Raw genomic sequence first — 14,713 nt, 5'->3', positions numbered from 1 at the left:
AGAAAATTCTAGAAGATATTTGAGAGATGAAGGGTGATTACTAGCCAAATTGTATAGTCCCTTCCTGTCTTAATGCTGAACAGATAATTTTCAATGTGAATAGGGAAGGAGATATCTATTATCTATCTATCTATTGATATATATTCCACTAAGAAAGCCATTTGTGAGCTCTTTGATTTAAACTATTTTCTACCAAGTTGGCTTTCTCCTTGTTATATATATGCCTCAGGATCTTTCTTTGTTGCAGTGTACAATCATGTTGTGTTAGGTGCATTCACATTGTTGTGTGATCATTATTTCTTGAATGTCTTTTCTCATATCTGTCTTAAAGTCACAAGATGGAAATGGTGAATTCGAGGATTGAGAGCTGAGAACCTTGAGGTCCAATAACTGTGAACTGGAAGGTATGCTGCCTGTTGGGGAGAAATCCCCATATGAGTACATGACTTTGCATTGGGAAGGGAAAGAATGCCTTCTTGCCTTCATGGTTCTTGCCCTTTTCCTGTCACACCAAAGCCAACTCTCAGGTCATGTGCACACTTATAAAGAAAATCCATTTTTTACAGAAAATAAAAAGGTCTTAGAAGACAAGTGTAATGCATTGAGGTCTGTGAAAGCAGTCAAGGAAGCAAAAGTCAAACAGCTGAAGGAGAAAGCACATATCCTTGAAGAATGCTATAAACAAAGAAGAGTGGCTGCAGAAGAGTAAGATGTTCAAATATTAATTGTCACAAATCCTGTTGTATGAATGAATGTTGTGGCCGGTATAGAGAATTTTTGCCAAATGCATTCCGTAGAATTGTGCCTGACCTTCCTACCTTGCTTTCTGGAACCTGCATTTTCCTTTCTGTCCTTAGTGCTTGTCACACATTATTGTGTCATGTATTTAGGGTGAAAGAGGGAAGGTACCAGCATTAAGAACACTGATCCCTGATGCCCTCTGGATCCATTTACATTGTCCCATGGATTTCAATCCTATCATATTGTCTTCTCAGCCGGGAATTAGGTCATTTTTGTTCAGCACCAGACATGGGTCAAAAATATGTAGGGGGGAACGCCTGGGTGGTTCAATTGGTTGAGCATCTGACACTTAATTTTGGCTCAGGTCATGATCTCATGGTTTGTGAGTTCGAGCCCCACATTGGGTTCTGCGCTGAAAATGCTGCAGCTGCTGGGGATTCTTTCTCTCCCTCTCTCTCTACCCCTCCTTCCCTGTCTCTCTCTCTCAAAATAAATAAGTAAACATTTTTTTTAATTGGATAAAGAGAAATTGAGTTATATTGCTGCAGAAACAATGGGAATTTCTTTCTGGAAAATGGGTTGGGGCACCAGCAGTACTGGACCCCTTCATGCAGTCTGCCAGTGAGGTTGTTCACTGCAGGTCCAATCCCTAAGAAGGCCTGGGTATTTCCTGTCCCCCTGCATTTCTTATGTGTAACAATCTTTGGTTCCAACCAAAACTTGCAGCTTCACTAGGGCTCATCTTTGCTGACTCACCCTCAACTACACTTGTTTACTTCTACATCTATGTGCATAAAGTTATTTAGCTGCTTTGCAGTTCAGTTTTCTGTCCTCGAATGTATTGATGAGTCCTGGGGAGACTGGCTCCAACTGCCAGGTTGGCTTTGTCCTGGGCTTCCTTCTTCTCCATCTTGGTCTCATATGTCTTCATGGGGTCGTTAGAAATTTGGTGCATTCACTCACTTGTTTCCTCCTTTGTGCAGTATTTCCTTTTGTTCTCAGAATATCGGGGCCTTTAGAGTCCCTCATTCACATTGAAAAGTAAACTCTTCCTTCCCTTCCCTGGGGACTCAGTTTCATGATAGTCCTTCCCACACCTGGGATGGGGGCTGCTGTGTCTCATTGGCATCTTATTTTTGGTAATTTGTAAGCTCTTTTTGGGAGTGGGTACAGAGCCCTGACTACCTTTCTATCTTCAGCCTCTTACAACAGAGCCACTACATTACAGCCACTCCAGAAAGCATTTGCTGAAGGACTGCCTGAGAAGCCAGAAGGAAATGCACGTGCCTTTCTCTGTCTAGAGCTTTTTTGTCAGTTTCTAAAAGTCAGGGCTCCCCATGGAGGTGTAAGACTAATGATGATCTGTTGCTCCATCCTAATGGGTATAGTTGATCAGACATGGTTTTTCACATTGAACTGAAATGAGTCTTCACCATCCCAAACAAAAGACCAACTCTGGGAAGGCACAAAGTGCAATGTTATTTGATGACTTCGTGATGAAGGAGTAGAAGCAGAAAACTAGAAAGACACCTCCAATTGCAGAGACGTGGCAGCAGACAGAGGTTGATTTTAACTTAAATGAGGTGTTCAGTTCATTTCTCTGATTGTGGTGTCAGTCTGCATTTATGGGAGAGGTGAGGGAAGGGATATTTGAATCTAGGCCTTCAAAAGTGCTGGGAGGTAAAAAAGGAAGAATTTCTGGACCTTGGCTCCTGGATTAGGGATATATCTTTCTCATCTTAGGAAACTGAAAATGGCACAATGTGAACTGGTGGCAATTGAGAATCAACTTGAAGCTACAGAGGAAAATTTGAAAATAGCTAACGAGGAAATATACAAGTACAAGTGAGTTCAGATACTAATTAGCAGTGGTTCATGAAACCCCTGTCCATTTCTTGTTTTTCACATTTGTACAAATTTAGACTAAATTAACAAGTAATATAAATACATATTCAGAGGACATATCCATAGAGAATGAACAGATAGAAGAAGATAAGGTTTAGAAAGAACAAAAAACAGTCAAGTTACTAAACATTTCCAGAACTCCAGTATTGGCCTGACCATGTGGAAACTTCATCCATGCCAACATTCCTCAGGGGTGGTGTCAACTCTCATAATCTATAGGAAAGCAGTGTGTGGTAGGATGAATTATACCCATCAACATGGTAGTGCCATTTGATGGCCCTGGTTTTTGGGAAATATGGTGAAGATATATGTTAAGGGACAAAGAGCTTTATGATGAAAGACACTTGTCACATGATGAATTAGGGAAAGATTAAAAATGGGAAGGAATTCTATGAACTCTGAACCCTATAGGCATGGAATAATGAGTAAGGAAAGGATGTAACAATAGCTTTGATCCTACTGTACATTTATAGTCATGTAAGAATAAATTGTATCAGGGGACAGATATAAGGTTGATGGGAACATGGGCAGATTATTTAAAATTATACTCAATATTGGGCCTTATCTGACAAAAGCAATTGTAACTCACAGGCAGCAAATTGAACAAACACAAGAACAGCTGCAGCAGGCAGAGCTCACCTTCAGACACCAGGTAATCTTGAGTTCTGCCTGACATACTGAACCCTTAGCACCTCATGCAGGTGAGTGTAGTGGCCCTTGGAATCCCTAAACACGGGCTTTTCATTGTTGGCTTTTTCAGATTACAGTTCATGAGAAGAATGCTCAGCACAACTGGGTAAGTGTTTTCTTGTTTCCTCCTCTTTCTTTGGTGCACAGTCTGGCAAGACTGAAGGTGGATGTGTTTTTTCTCCCCCAGATCAAGACTCAGATCTGGGACAGGGAGATGGCAGAACAGAGCAGGGAGGTCGCCCACTTGAAACAGGTGTGGGAGCTTGATGTGTGGTTGTTTTTTTTTTTTTTAATTTTCTTTTTTTTTTTCAACGTTTATTTCTGGGATAGAGAGAGACAGAGCATGAACGGGGGAGGGGCAGAGAGAGAGGAAGACACAGAATCGGAAACAGCTCCAGGCTCTGAGCCATCAGCCCAGAGCCTGATGCGGGGCTCGAACTCACGGACCGCGAGATCGTGACCTGGCTGAAGTCGGACGCTTAACCGACTGCGCCACCCAGGCGCCCCTTGACGTGTGGTTTTATGGGTGTTTCAAGGGATGACAGCTGTGCTGTTTAGTATCTAGTAGAGGATGTGGTGTTGTAACTCTTCAGAAGTCCATTCTTTTTCTGTATCCAAGACTGGATGTTATGGAAGGAAAGAGGCTGCCTGAGGGACACATGAGACAGAAACCAATGCCTGGAAGACCAAAGATGCAGAACCCTCCAAGGAGAGGTAAGGAGCACATTGTGACATGCACTGGCCTAATTTCTACTGCAAAGCCTGTTCCTGTCAGTGATCATTGTGTGGCCTGGACAGAACCACAAGCACTACCTAAGGATAGCAGGTGGTCTGAAGGGGTGACAGGAGGGTGTTCTCCTCTGGTGCCCTAGCAGCACTGCTAAATTTCTGTAGTTTTCCTTTTCTCATTAGTATAAGATTAGTCTAAGTACATTTCTATTCAGACATAGTTATAAAATAACTGCTCACATGTGGAAGGCAGCTTACATATAAGCTGAAGGATTGAACAATCCACCTGGAGCCAGAAGAAACACACACATTCTCTTCCGTTGAGGGTTCTTTGATGTTATCCGCCAATCGATACTCTCCTTTGTATTCTTTTTTTTAGTTAAATTTTTAATGTTTATTTACTTTGTAGAGAGAGAGAGAGAGAGAGTATGAGTGGGGGAGGGGCAGAGAGAGAAGGAGACACAGAATCTGAAGCAAGCTCCAGGCTCTGAGCTGTCAGCACAGCGGGGCTCGAACCCACGGACTGTGAGATCATGACCTGAGCCAAAATCAGATGCTTAACGGACTGAGCCACCCAGGCATCCTCATTTTTGTTCTTAATCGGTAATGAAATGGTGATTTCCCATGATGTACACTGAGAAATCTCTGTCTTAGTGATGACTTCTAGATTGCTAGTTGAGCCTGACCTGTCCACAGTTATTTGATTAATTACAAAACAACATGAACTAAGGCAACATGAGGTCTTTATCAAGGTGAGGGGATGGTTCTCCCCCTTATCCTTGGGGGTCACCTGAGGCATGTGGGATACCCTCTGCCTCTTGTCAGGGACCTGTGTGTAGGGAAAAATTTAAGATATTTGAGGAATGAGAGGAGAGATTGTTTTCATTTAGCACAGTCCTCTAAAAGCAGAATAAACCTCTATCCCTTCTAGCGCCATTAGCAGATCCAGAAACTGGTGTGACCTCTGTGAGTTACAGCAGCTCTGACTGTACCAAGAAAGCAGACAAGGACAAGGTAAATGCTGGGGCCATTCTCAGTTAGAAGTCTTTTGGGAAAACCTCCTCTTTCTGTACAGCACACTCTCCTGGCCTTGTCTCATTTTGCATGTTGTGTGGTATGTCTGTTCAATTCTTTGTTTTCCAAATGCACACTCATAACCCAGGAGCCCACAGGCTTCTCTGTTTTCATTCAGCTTATCGTCTTTCTGTGGTAATTTTAGAATCTTAAAGAACTTACAGGTTGAAGACCTTAGGGCTTTTCCTGCGTGTTTCTGTAAATAACACAAGGAGGATGACCCCACACTCCACACTCCACACTCCAGTCTCCTGGCCTGGCCGACTCCTTCCATGCCTCAACTTTGTGGGATCAATGTTATTGTCATTATTTTCCTCTTTTTGGTCAGGCAATTAATGTGTTCAGACAGTCCCCTTTTCACCAGAAGCATGCACTTCCTGGGTGTTTCATATGCATGTTACATGCAACTTATGGTCGTGGCTGAGCGATGTTTGCTTTCAGCCCAGTCAGCTGCAATGGTCCACTTTGCCTGTTCCGAGCAGGGTTTGGTCCCTGTTACGGTAAGATTCCAGTCTGCTGCTGCCTTGGGCTTGTAGTTGGGTCTGACCAGATGTATCCATTTGTTGGGACTATGGTCACCCCTAACTCCAGGGTGCTCTTCCTGCCCCTGAGAGACTCTCATTAGTCAGTAGAGCCTTCAGTCAGCCCAGATATTTGCCACCAGCCTGTTGGGGTTGTAGTGACCCCCAAAGTGCAACACTATCTCCTTCTGCAGCCCCTGTGAAGTTTTTATTGGTGGCCGAGGCCAGCATTCACATCAGATGTCTGCCTCCAGCCCACTGCGGGGGCTGCAGCCCACTGGTGTACATGGTTATCTTCCCCTCTCCCTGCGCCAGGACAGGCTGTCAGAGATGTTTGCGGAAAGAGTCATGTCAAGAATAGCCTTGCAGGGACTCTAGCTGGGTTGGGTGGGACTGGATGGCACAGTCCCCGGGAGAATGCAGGACAGGGCTCCAGGTGTAGCAAGGGAGGTGAAGAGCGTTCACACTGGTTCCAGCAAGTGTCTGCATATATATCTAGGCTTGGGCAGGGTCAAGAAATGGCACCCACCTGGTCTTTCATTCTTGGAGAAGTTGGCTGGAGACCCCTGCCCCTGCTGGGCATGTTCTGAGATTAGTAAATAAATCTTCTATTGTGTTGCTGCCTTTCAAAGGGCTGCCTCTGTGTTTGCTGGCCTGGATGTTTGCTATGCTGGCTTATTAAGAGAGGGGATTCCTATGGCTCTCCAGCTCTCCCAGAGCTAAGCCCTCTGATTTTTAAAGTTCATGGACTTAAGGCCCACTGATTGTATAAACTCGTGAATTTAAGCCCCATGATTTTCAAAGCCGAATATTATGGGGATTCATCTTCTCAGTGGAGGTTCCCCGTATCTGGGATGCATGGTGAGGGGTCTCTTCCTCTCCCATCTCTGCCTTTGTGGTCTCCCTCCCATTTGTGTTTGGTCTCCTTGGGAGTTCGGTACCAGCCTGCTCTTCTGCTTCCCTACCCTTTCCAGTGTAGCTCCTCTGAGCGATTAAGTGTGGACAGTCACTTCTGCCAGGTTTGGGGTTGTTTTCTAGGTTAGTTCTCCTGATATGACTGTTTTCTAGGTGCATCCATGAGATGAGGTAAGCTTAGGACCCTCCTACACTGCCATCTTCCCAGCATCCTTCATGACAGTATTCTTTTTCCAAATAGATTGCCCAGTTTTATTTGCTTATTAATTTTTAAGTTTATATTTTTATTTAAAAACTTTTTAATCAAAATATTTTTTTTCAGGAATAGAATAGTGATTCATCACACCTTTAACACCCAAGGATAGTGCTCATCCCAACCAGTGTCCTCCTTAATGCCCCTCACCTCTTTAGCCTTTCCCCCCATCCAACACCCTACCAGCAACCCTCAGTTTGTTCTCTGTATTTAAGAGTCTCTTTTGGTTGGTCTCCGTTTCTGTTTTTATATTATTTTTGCTTCCCTTCCCTTATGTTCTACTGTTTTGTATCTCAAATTCCACATATGAGTGAAGTCATAATGATATTTGTCTTTCTCTGACTGACTTATTTTGCTTAGCATAATAACTCTAGTTCTATCCACGTTGCAAATGGTAAGATTTCGTTCTTTTTGATCACCAAGTGGTATTCCATTGAATATATATCCCACTTCTTCTTTATCCATTTATCAGCATGACAGTATTCTTATTATGACGTCCTCTTGTAATGGAAGCATTTTGTCATGATTGGTTGCATCTGCTTTGAAATCAATATCTAGGGGAAGTATTTTTCTTCTTATATTCTCAATAGTGTTTCAGGTGTAACATAATTTCCTAGTAGCATTATAATTCCTTTGAATTTAATTACAAAATATGACCAAATCTCACCCATCACTAGCTATATGATTAGATAGATCTTCATTAGAGCAATCTCTAATTACTTTAAATTTGGAAACATCCTAGTATTTGGGCTTCAAATATGTTCTTGTGATCTTCTAAACTGTAAGTTATTTATTGCACAAAATGTAACATCTCAATCACTCCCAAAGCATTCTTTCATTTTATTTTTTTTTATTTTTTTTCAACGTTTTTTAATTTATTTTTGGGACAGAGAGAGACAGAGCATGAACGGGGGAGGGGCAGAGAGAGAGGGGGACACAGAATTGGAAACAGGCTCCAGGCTCCGAGCCATCAGCCCAGAGCCTGACGCCGGGCTTGAACTCACGGACCGCGAGATCGTGACCTGGCTGAAGTCGGACGCTTAACCGACTGCACCACCCAGGCGCCCCAAGCATTCTTTCATTTTAAAAATGATCTTTTCCCTTGCAACCATCATCTAGTAAACTGTGATTTTAAGTGATTTTCTTAAACACTTCTGTTTGAAAAACATACTGATGAAGCATCATATCTTCATGTTAACTCTTCTTCCATTCTGTAATATAAATGAATTAAAAATGGCTGCTGTATATTGGCAGGCTGGTCCCATTTGCTCAATATGCTGTTGGTGCCAAGCTCAAATGTTTATACATCCAGTTTTTTTTTTGTTGTTGTTGTTGTTGTTTTTAAGTAGCCCTAGGGGCGCCTGGGTGGCTCAGTTGGTTAATCCTCCAACTTCAGCTCAGGTCATGATCTTGCGGTTCATGGGTTTGAGCGCTGTGTTGGGCTCTGTGCTGACAGCTCAGAGCCTGGAGCCTGCTTCGGATTCTGTGTCTCCCTTTCTTTTGGCTCCTCCCCTTCTCTCTCTCTCTCTGTCTCTCTCTGTCTCTCTCAAAAATAAACATTAAAACAATTTTTTTTAAGTAGCCATAAATTGGTTTTTTTGTTTTGTTTTTTGTTTTGTTTTTTTGCCATTTCACTGTCTGCCTGATCTTCATGCCTGTGAAATTACGACAAACATCTGCTAATCAGAGATTAAGATCACCTCTGGCTGTCAAAGACCCTAAGCTGCTGGTGACTTCTGAACTCTAGTCCCTCAGCCAGGCTGCTGAGAGACAACACATAGGCATGTAAGTACCCTCTCCACATTACCTCTTCCGAAGACGATACCTTGCCCTCTTCTACTTCAGGGTGGTAGCCACTGGAAGGTCAGATGCTGTGAAGGACCTCCCCTCATGCAGACCTGTCAGGGTGGCCCAAATAATGCTGCCTGCATGCTGCTGCCACCTCATGGTCACATCTTTCTCCTTCAGCCTGAAAACTCTTGAACTCAACCGTACATTCTTCCCAACGTTGAATGTTTTTCTGAATTGGAATTATTTTATTCTGTTATATTGCCGCTAAAAAGATGCATGGAAACAAATTAAAAACAAGGATTCTTTAGAATAAGTGAGCTAGTCACAATGAAACACCTGGCCATTTGTACATTTTTGGAAAATGTTAAGCCATGATGTGAAAAACATCATCCAGAATCTAAATAGGTCCATGCTGTAGGATCACCAACTTTATAGTGAGCCCACCAGTGACACACTCTTTGAAAATCAGAAAAACACATAATTCCATACTATAGAATACAATGTGGCATATATGTTATCATCTTAGTGTAAAATATGTAAAATGGCTACTTTTGTCGATTATATTTATTGTGTATTCAATTTTTTATAACATACATGCTATTATTTAAATAAGACAGCAGTAAGATCATGAAAATGAATAAGTGTCAACTGTTAGTAAATAACAGAACTCATTATGCAGTTACATGTGTTAAAACAATGATTATTCATATTCTTTTAATATTATTACAGTTTTAATTTTTTTTTAATTTGACGTTTATTTATTTTTGAGACATAGAGAGACAGAGCATGAACAGGGGAGGGTGAGAGAGAGAGGGAGACACAGAATCGGAAACAGGCTCCAGGCTCTGAGCTGTCAGCACAGAGCCCAATGCGGGGCTCGAACTCACGGAATGTGAGATCATGACCTGAGCCGAAGTCCGTCGCCCAACCGACTGAGCCACCCAGGCGCCCCTGATATTATTACAGTTTTAGATTTATTTTAAAAAGAGTCCATATGGTACCAAGTAAATGAGTATTTTCAAAGCTGAAAGCATTTGCATTATGTAGATACCCAGTCCTCCAAGAGGTGACATGTAACTTCCCACTTCTTGAGATGTGCACTTATTTCTCTAGAGAGAACATACATCATGGACAGGGGAGAAACCTGAAAAGCACTACCTCAGCCGTGTGATGAAACATAAAATTAACAGTGGCAATCCATCTTGAGAGTAAACATTCTTGATATGAATTGATAAGGATGGCATGTTGCCTCTGTGATCTTGTGCCACCAAGCACATAACTCCAGTATAGTCATTTGAAAAAACATTAGAGCGGCGCCTGGTTGGCTCAGTCGGTTAAGCATCGGACTTTGGCTCAGGTCATGGTCTCACAGTTCATGGGTCTGAGCCCCACATCGGGCTCTGTGCTGACAGCTCGGAGCCTGAAGCCTGCTTTGGATTCCATGTCTCTCTCTCTCTCTCTGCCCCTTCTTCACTCACACTCTGTCTTTCTCTGTGTCTCAAAAATGAATAAACGTTAAAAAAAAAAAATTAGACGTATACCAACTGAGGATCATCCCACAAAATACACTCTACAAAAGTACCCCTCAAAACTTTGCAGATCATGAAAAATATGGAAAGTCTGAGAATTGTTATAGGCAGGTAGAGCCTAAGGAGACAGGATGACTGGATTAATGTGCCAGCTGGGATGAGTCTGGAACAGGAAAAGTTAAAACCTCAGCAAATCTGAGTAAAATAGACATTGGTCGATTGTATCAATTTTTGATTACTATACCAACTCATGTGACATTAATAATCAACAAACTGAGTCTTAGGTATGTGAAAACTCTCAGTACTATCCCCACAATTTTTATTCAGTAAATCAAACCTATTGTAAAATTAAAAGTTTATTAGTCATCTTGGTTTATGTTTTTAACACATAATATGGCATAATTAGTCCTGCCCTGAGTGACTAGTATCTACTCTTATAGTTCTTACTATTATTTAAATAATAACATTTATGTTATAGCTGAATGATACACAGTATTATGTAATTCACAGAAACAGAAACATCTAGTTTCTATAGTTTATGTTAAGATAATAAAACATATACAACATATGATATATAATTATTTCTGATCTAGAATGGGTGTGTCACTGATGCACTTTCTATAAAGTTTGTGCCTACCATGACATTGGCTAATTAGTATTCATAAAGAGAAAAACAACAATAAAAGAATAGTACCAACATGGGCGATATAGATTACTGTGGGGGATAATATGAAGTTGATGTTAAGACACTGTATTCCTAGGGTGTTGGCTGTTATTTCACCTCTTTCTTTTCTAATTTATTTTTGTCCTCTCTTCTTTTGTTAATGAGTCTGGATAACAGTTTGTCAATTTGGTTTATCTTTTCAAACAACCAGCTCTGGTTTTCATGATGTGTTCTATTTTTTCTGTGTGTTTTTATTTCCTTTATTTCTGCTTTAGTTTTTATTATTTCCTCCCTTCTGTATTTGGGCTTTGTTCTTCTAGGCTTAAGGTTAGTTGGTTTTTTTTGTTGTTGTTGTTTGTTTTTTTTTTTTTTGAGTTTTTTCTTACTTCTTGAGGTAGGCCTGATTGCTATAACCTACCCTCTTATATCAGCTTTTGCTATATCCAAGACTTAAAGTTTTCATTCAAATTCCAGTTAGTTAACATCCAGTGTAATATTAACCCCAGGTATACAATATAGTGATTCAACACTTGCATATGACACCTGGTGGTGCTCATCACCAGAAATGCAATCCTTAATCCCCATCACTTATTTTACCCATCTCCCACCCACCTCCCTTCTGGTAACCATTTGTTTCTCTATAGTTTCTAGTCTGTTTCTTGGTTTCTCTCTCTTTCCTCCCCACCCCATCTCCTCCCTGTGTTCATTTGTTTTGTTTCTTAAATTCCACCTGTGAGTGAAATCATATGGTATTTGTCATTCTCTAACTTATTTCACTTAGTATAATACTCTGTAGGTCTATCTGTGTTGATGCAAATGGCAAGATTTCATTCTTTTTATGGCTGATACTATTCCATCGCATATATCTATATATACCACACCTTCTTTATCCATTCAGCAATAATGAACACTTGAACTGCTTCCATAATATGACTGTTGTAAATAATGTTGCTAAAAACATAAGGGTATGTGTATCCCTTTGAGTTAGTGTTCTTGTATTATTTGGGTAAATACCCAGTAATGTGATTGCTGGATCATAAGGTAGTTCTATTTTTAAGCTTTTGAGGAACTTCCATACTCTTTTCCACAGTGGTTGCACCACATTTGCATTCCCACCAATCAGTGCACAGGGGTTCCTCTTTCCTCATATCCTTGCCAACACCTGTTGTTTCTGTGTTGTTCATTTTACCCATTCTGACAGGTGGGAGATGATATCTCATTGTAGCTTTGATTTGTATTTCCCTGATGATAAGTGAAGATGAGCATCTTTTCATGTATCTGTTGGCCATCTGGATGCCTTCTTTGGAGAAGATGTTGCCCAATGTCTGTTGCTCTTTAGTTTTATTGATTGTTTTCTTCGCTGTGCAGAAGGTTTTTATTTTGGTGTAGTCTCAGTAATTTATTTTTCCTTTAATTTCCTTTGCCTAAGGAGGCGTATCTAGAAAGAAGTTGGTACGTCCAATGTCAAAGAAGTTACTACCTATATTCTTTGCTAGGATTTCTATGGTTTCAGGTCTCACATTTAGGGTTTTAATTCATTTTGAATTTATTTATGTGTATGATGTAAGAAAGTGTCCAGTTTCATTCTTTCGCATGTTGTTGTTAAGTTTTCCCAACACCATTTGTTGAAGAGACTTTCTCCCACTGGATCATCTTTCCTGCTTTGTTGAAGATTAACTGATCCTATCATTGTGGGATTATTCCTGTGTTTTCTATTCTGTTCCATTGATCTCTGTGTCTGTTTTTGCTTCAGTATCATACTGTTTTGGAGCCACAGGAAGGATCCATTTCTGATTGATATAACAATCTCTTAGTCAGTTAGAGGTACTTGACTGAGAAATCATTGTATCATTCAGATATGGATGGATCCTTCCTCTGTCTCTTTGTTTCCATGCCTGAACTTCTGGCTGTGCCCAAGAATAAGGTTATCTTCAACAGTAGATGGGACATATGAAAAAGACACAGGAACCATCTGAAAGGATTGCCACTGATCAGATCAAGACAACCTGAACATCAAAATGAATCATGGCAAGAATGGTTTCCCAAAACTGAATGATAAACAATCCATGAGTCTACAGTGATACCTAAAAAAACATTTTTTAAATGGGGATTGGAGAAAAGAGAAATACCTTTATAAAAGATTATACACAAATAAAGGTAGAAATAGAAAATGGAGATAAGAAATCACCTTTTAAAAACCATCATTCTAACAATTTGGCCACCAATTATCAGTAGATGCTAAAGTTGTTGGGTGAAATAATGTTGGGGCATAGGAAATGGACGTGGGAACCACAGTGAACTTAATAACTAACATACAAAGAAACAAGGCTGTGTTATGTGGCTCATGATGCAGGGTCAGTGTGAAGGGCATAATATCAGACAGTAAAAGATTTTGAAAAGAGAAGAAAAAACAGAAAAGTATAGACAAATAGAATGCACATATTGGTGGTGAATGTAAAGTCCAAGAGAACAAGGTCACATTGAATTCACTGGATAAAAAGATCCTGTTAAAAATCAACAACTAGCTAAACCAACCAACAACCAACAACCATAAGCTGGTGACATGATACTCATCTAAAATGCAAGGTCATAGACATTTTGAAAATAAGACACTGGAAAAAACTAAAGTATGCAAACACCAATCAAAGAAAAGCTGCTCTGGGTATAGTAATATCAGATAAAATATACAGAAGGCAAAAAGCATTGCTAGATATAAAGAAAATTGGTGCAAAGTAATAAAAGGTATAGTTCACCAAGAAAGGAAAAGTTGTGCATCCCCAGTTACATGGCTGCCAACCATATAAAGGGAAGTATGCCAGAAACTGCAAGAAGAATCAAATCCTCAAGCAGAGTGGGAGATTTTTTCACAGCCGTCTCTCAGCAACTGATAATGGGCAGACCCCAAATCAGTAAGGATGCAGAAGATTTGAACAGGAAGCCATCTTAATATAGATTATATACATAGACATATATAGCAATATATGTAGATAGTATATATAAACATATGTTAAATAGTTAAAATAGATATAATAAAATATGCTTTAATATATTTTCCTATTAGATATTAGGGAATATAAAATATAAACTTTAATAGTATATATAATTAAATGTAAATAATACAAATATTACAAATACTATAAATAAATTTTAAAATCTAATGCATAATATATTAACATACAGAATTGTTATTTATAAAAATTAATACTTTATAATAACACTTATATTAATACTTATTAATATAATTGTGTATTATGTATTTTGTGTATGTGATTTATCACAAATATATATTATTTTAATATGGTATATTATAATCAATATAATAATTATAAGAAATATAATTAATTATAAATATTAATATATACAGAAATACTCTATCAATTTCTATGTGTATATAAGATATATAATATCTATATATATTATATAGATAGATATTATATATCTATATAAGATATATGTATAATTATAGATTTCTGCACATTTGCAATTATGTTCCAAGAACATCCTCTGTGGGTTTCATTCTTTTCAAATATATTTAGACTTGCTTTATGGCCAAACTATGGGAAAGAGGAGAGAGGGAAACAAACCACAAGAGACTCTTAATAATAGAGAATAAACTGAGGGTTGATGGAGGGAGGTGGGTGGGAGATGCACTGGATGAGTGATGGGTATTAAGGGGGGGCATTTGTGATGAGCACTGGGTGTTGTGTGTAAGTGGTGAATCACTGAATTCTATTCCTGAAAACAATATTGCACCCTTATGTTAACTGAAATTTAAATGAAAAAAAAAAAAAACTTTTGTAAACATATGACATGTGCTTAAAAATAATGTATCCCCAGCTGCCTGGGTGGCTAGGTCTGTTGAGCATCGACTTTGGCTCAGGTGACTGTCGCCCTGTGAGTT

The 14,713-nt window shown here is 39.7% G+C and overlaps 2 long non-coding RNA genes across 2 annotated transcripts; both read left to right on the top strand.

The window, feature by feature from the left end:
- The first annotated feature begins 291 nt into the window (after positions 1-291).
- On the top strand, positions 292-2,580 carry LOC125171518 (uncharacterized). Its single transcript, XR_007154373.1, has 3 exons — positions 292-404; positions 567-705; positions 2,485-2,580. It is a non-coding gene; the product is annotated as an uncharacterized LOC125171518 (long non-coding RNA).
- Positions 2,581-3,420: 840 nt separating this feature from the next.
- Positions 3,421-13,841, top strand: LOC125171517 (uncharacterized). Its single transcript, XR_007154372.1, has 6 exons — positions 3,421-3,442; positions 3,524-3,589; positions 3,956-4,050; positions 4,997-5,079; positions 8,516-8,613; positions 12,731-13,841. It is a non-coding gene; the product is annotated as an uncharacterized LOC125171517 (long non-coding RNA).
- The last annotated feature ends 872 nt before the right edge of the window (positions 13,842-14,713 follow it).

The sequence above is a fragment of the Prionailurus viverrinus genome, chromosome C1 (assembly GCF_022837055.1).
Source record: "Prionailurus viverrinus isolate Anna chromosome C1, UM_Priviv_1.0, whole genome shotgun sequence".
NCBI classification, from domain to species: domain Eukaryota; kingdom Metazoa; phylum Chordata; class Mammalia; order Carnivora; family Felidae; genus Prionailurus; species Prionailurus viverrinus.
This window is presented reverse-complemented; position numbering and strand designations above follow the sequence as displayed.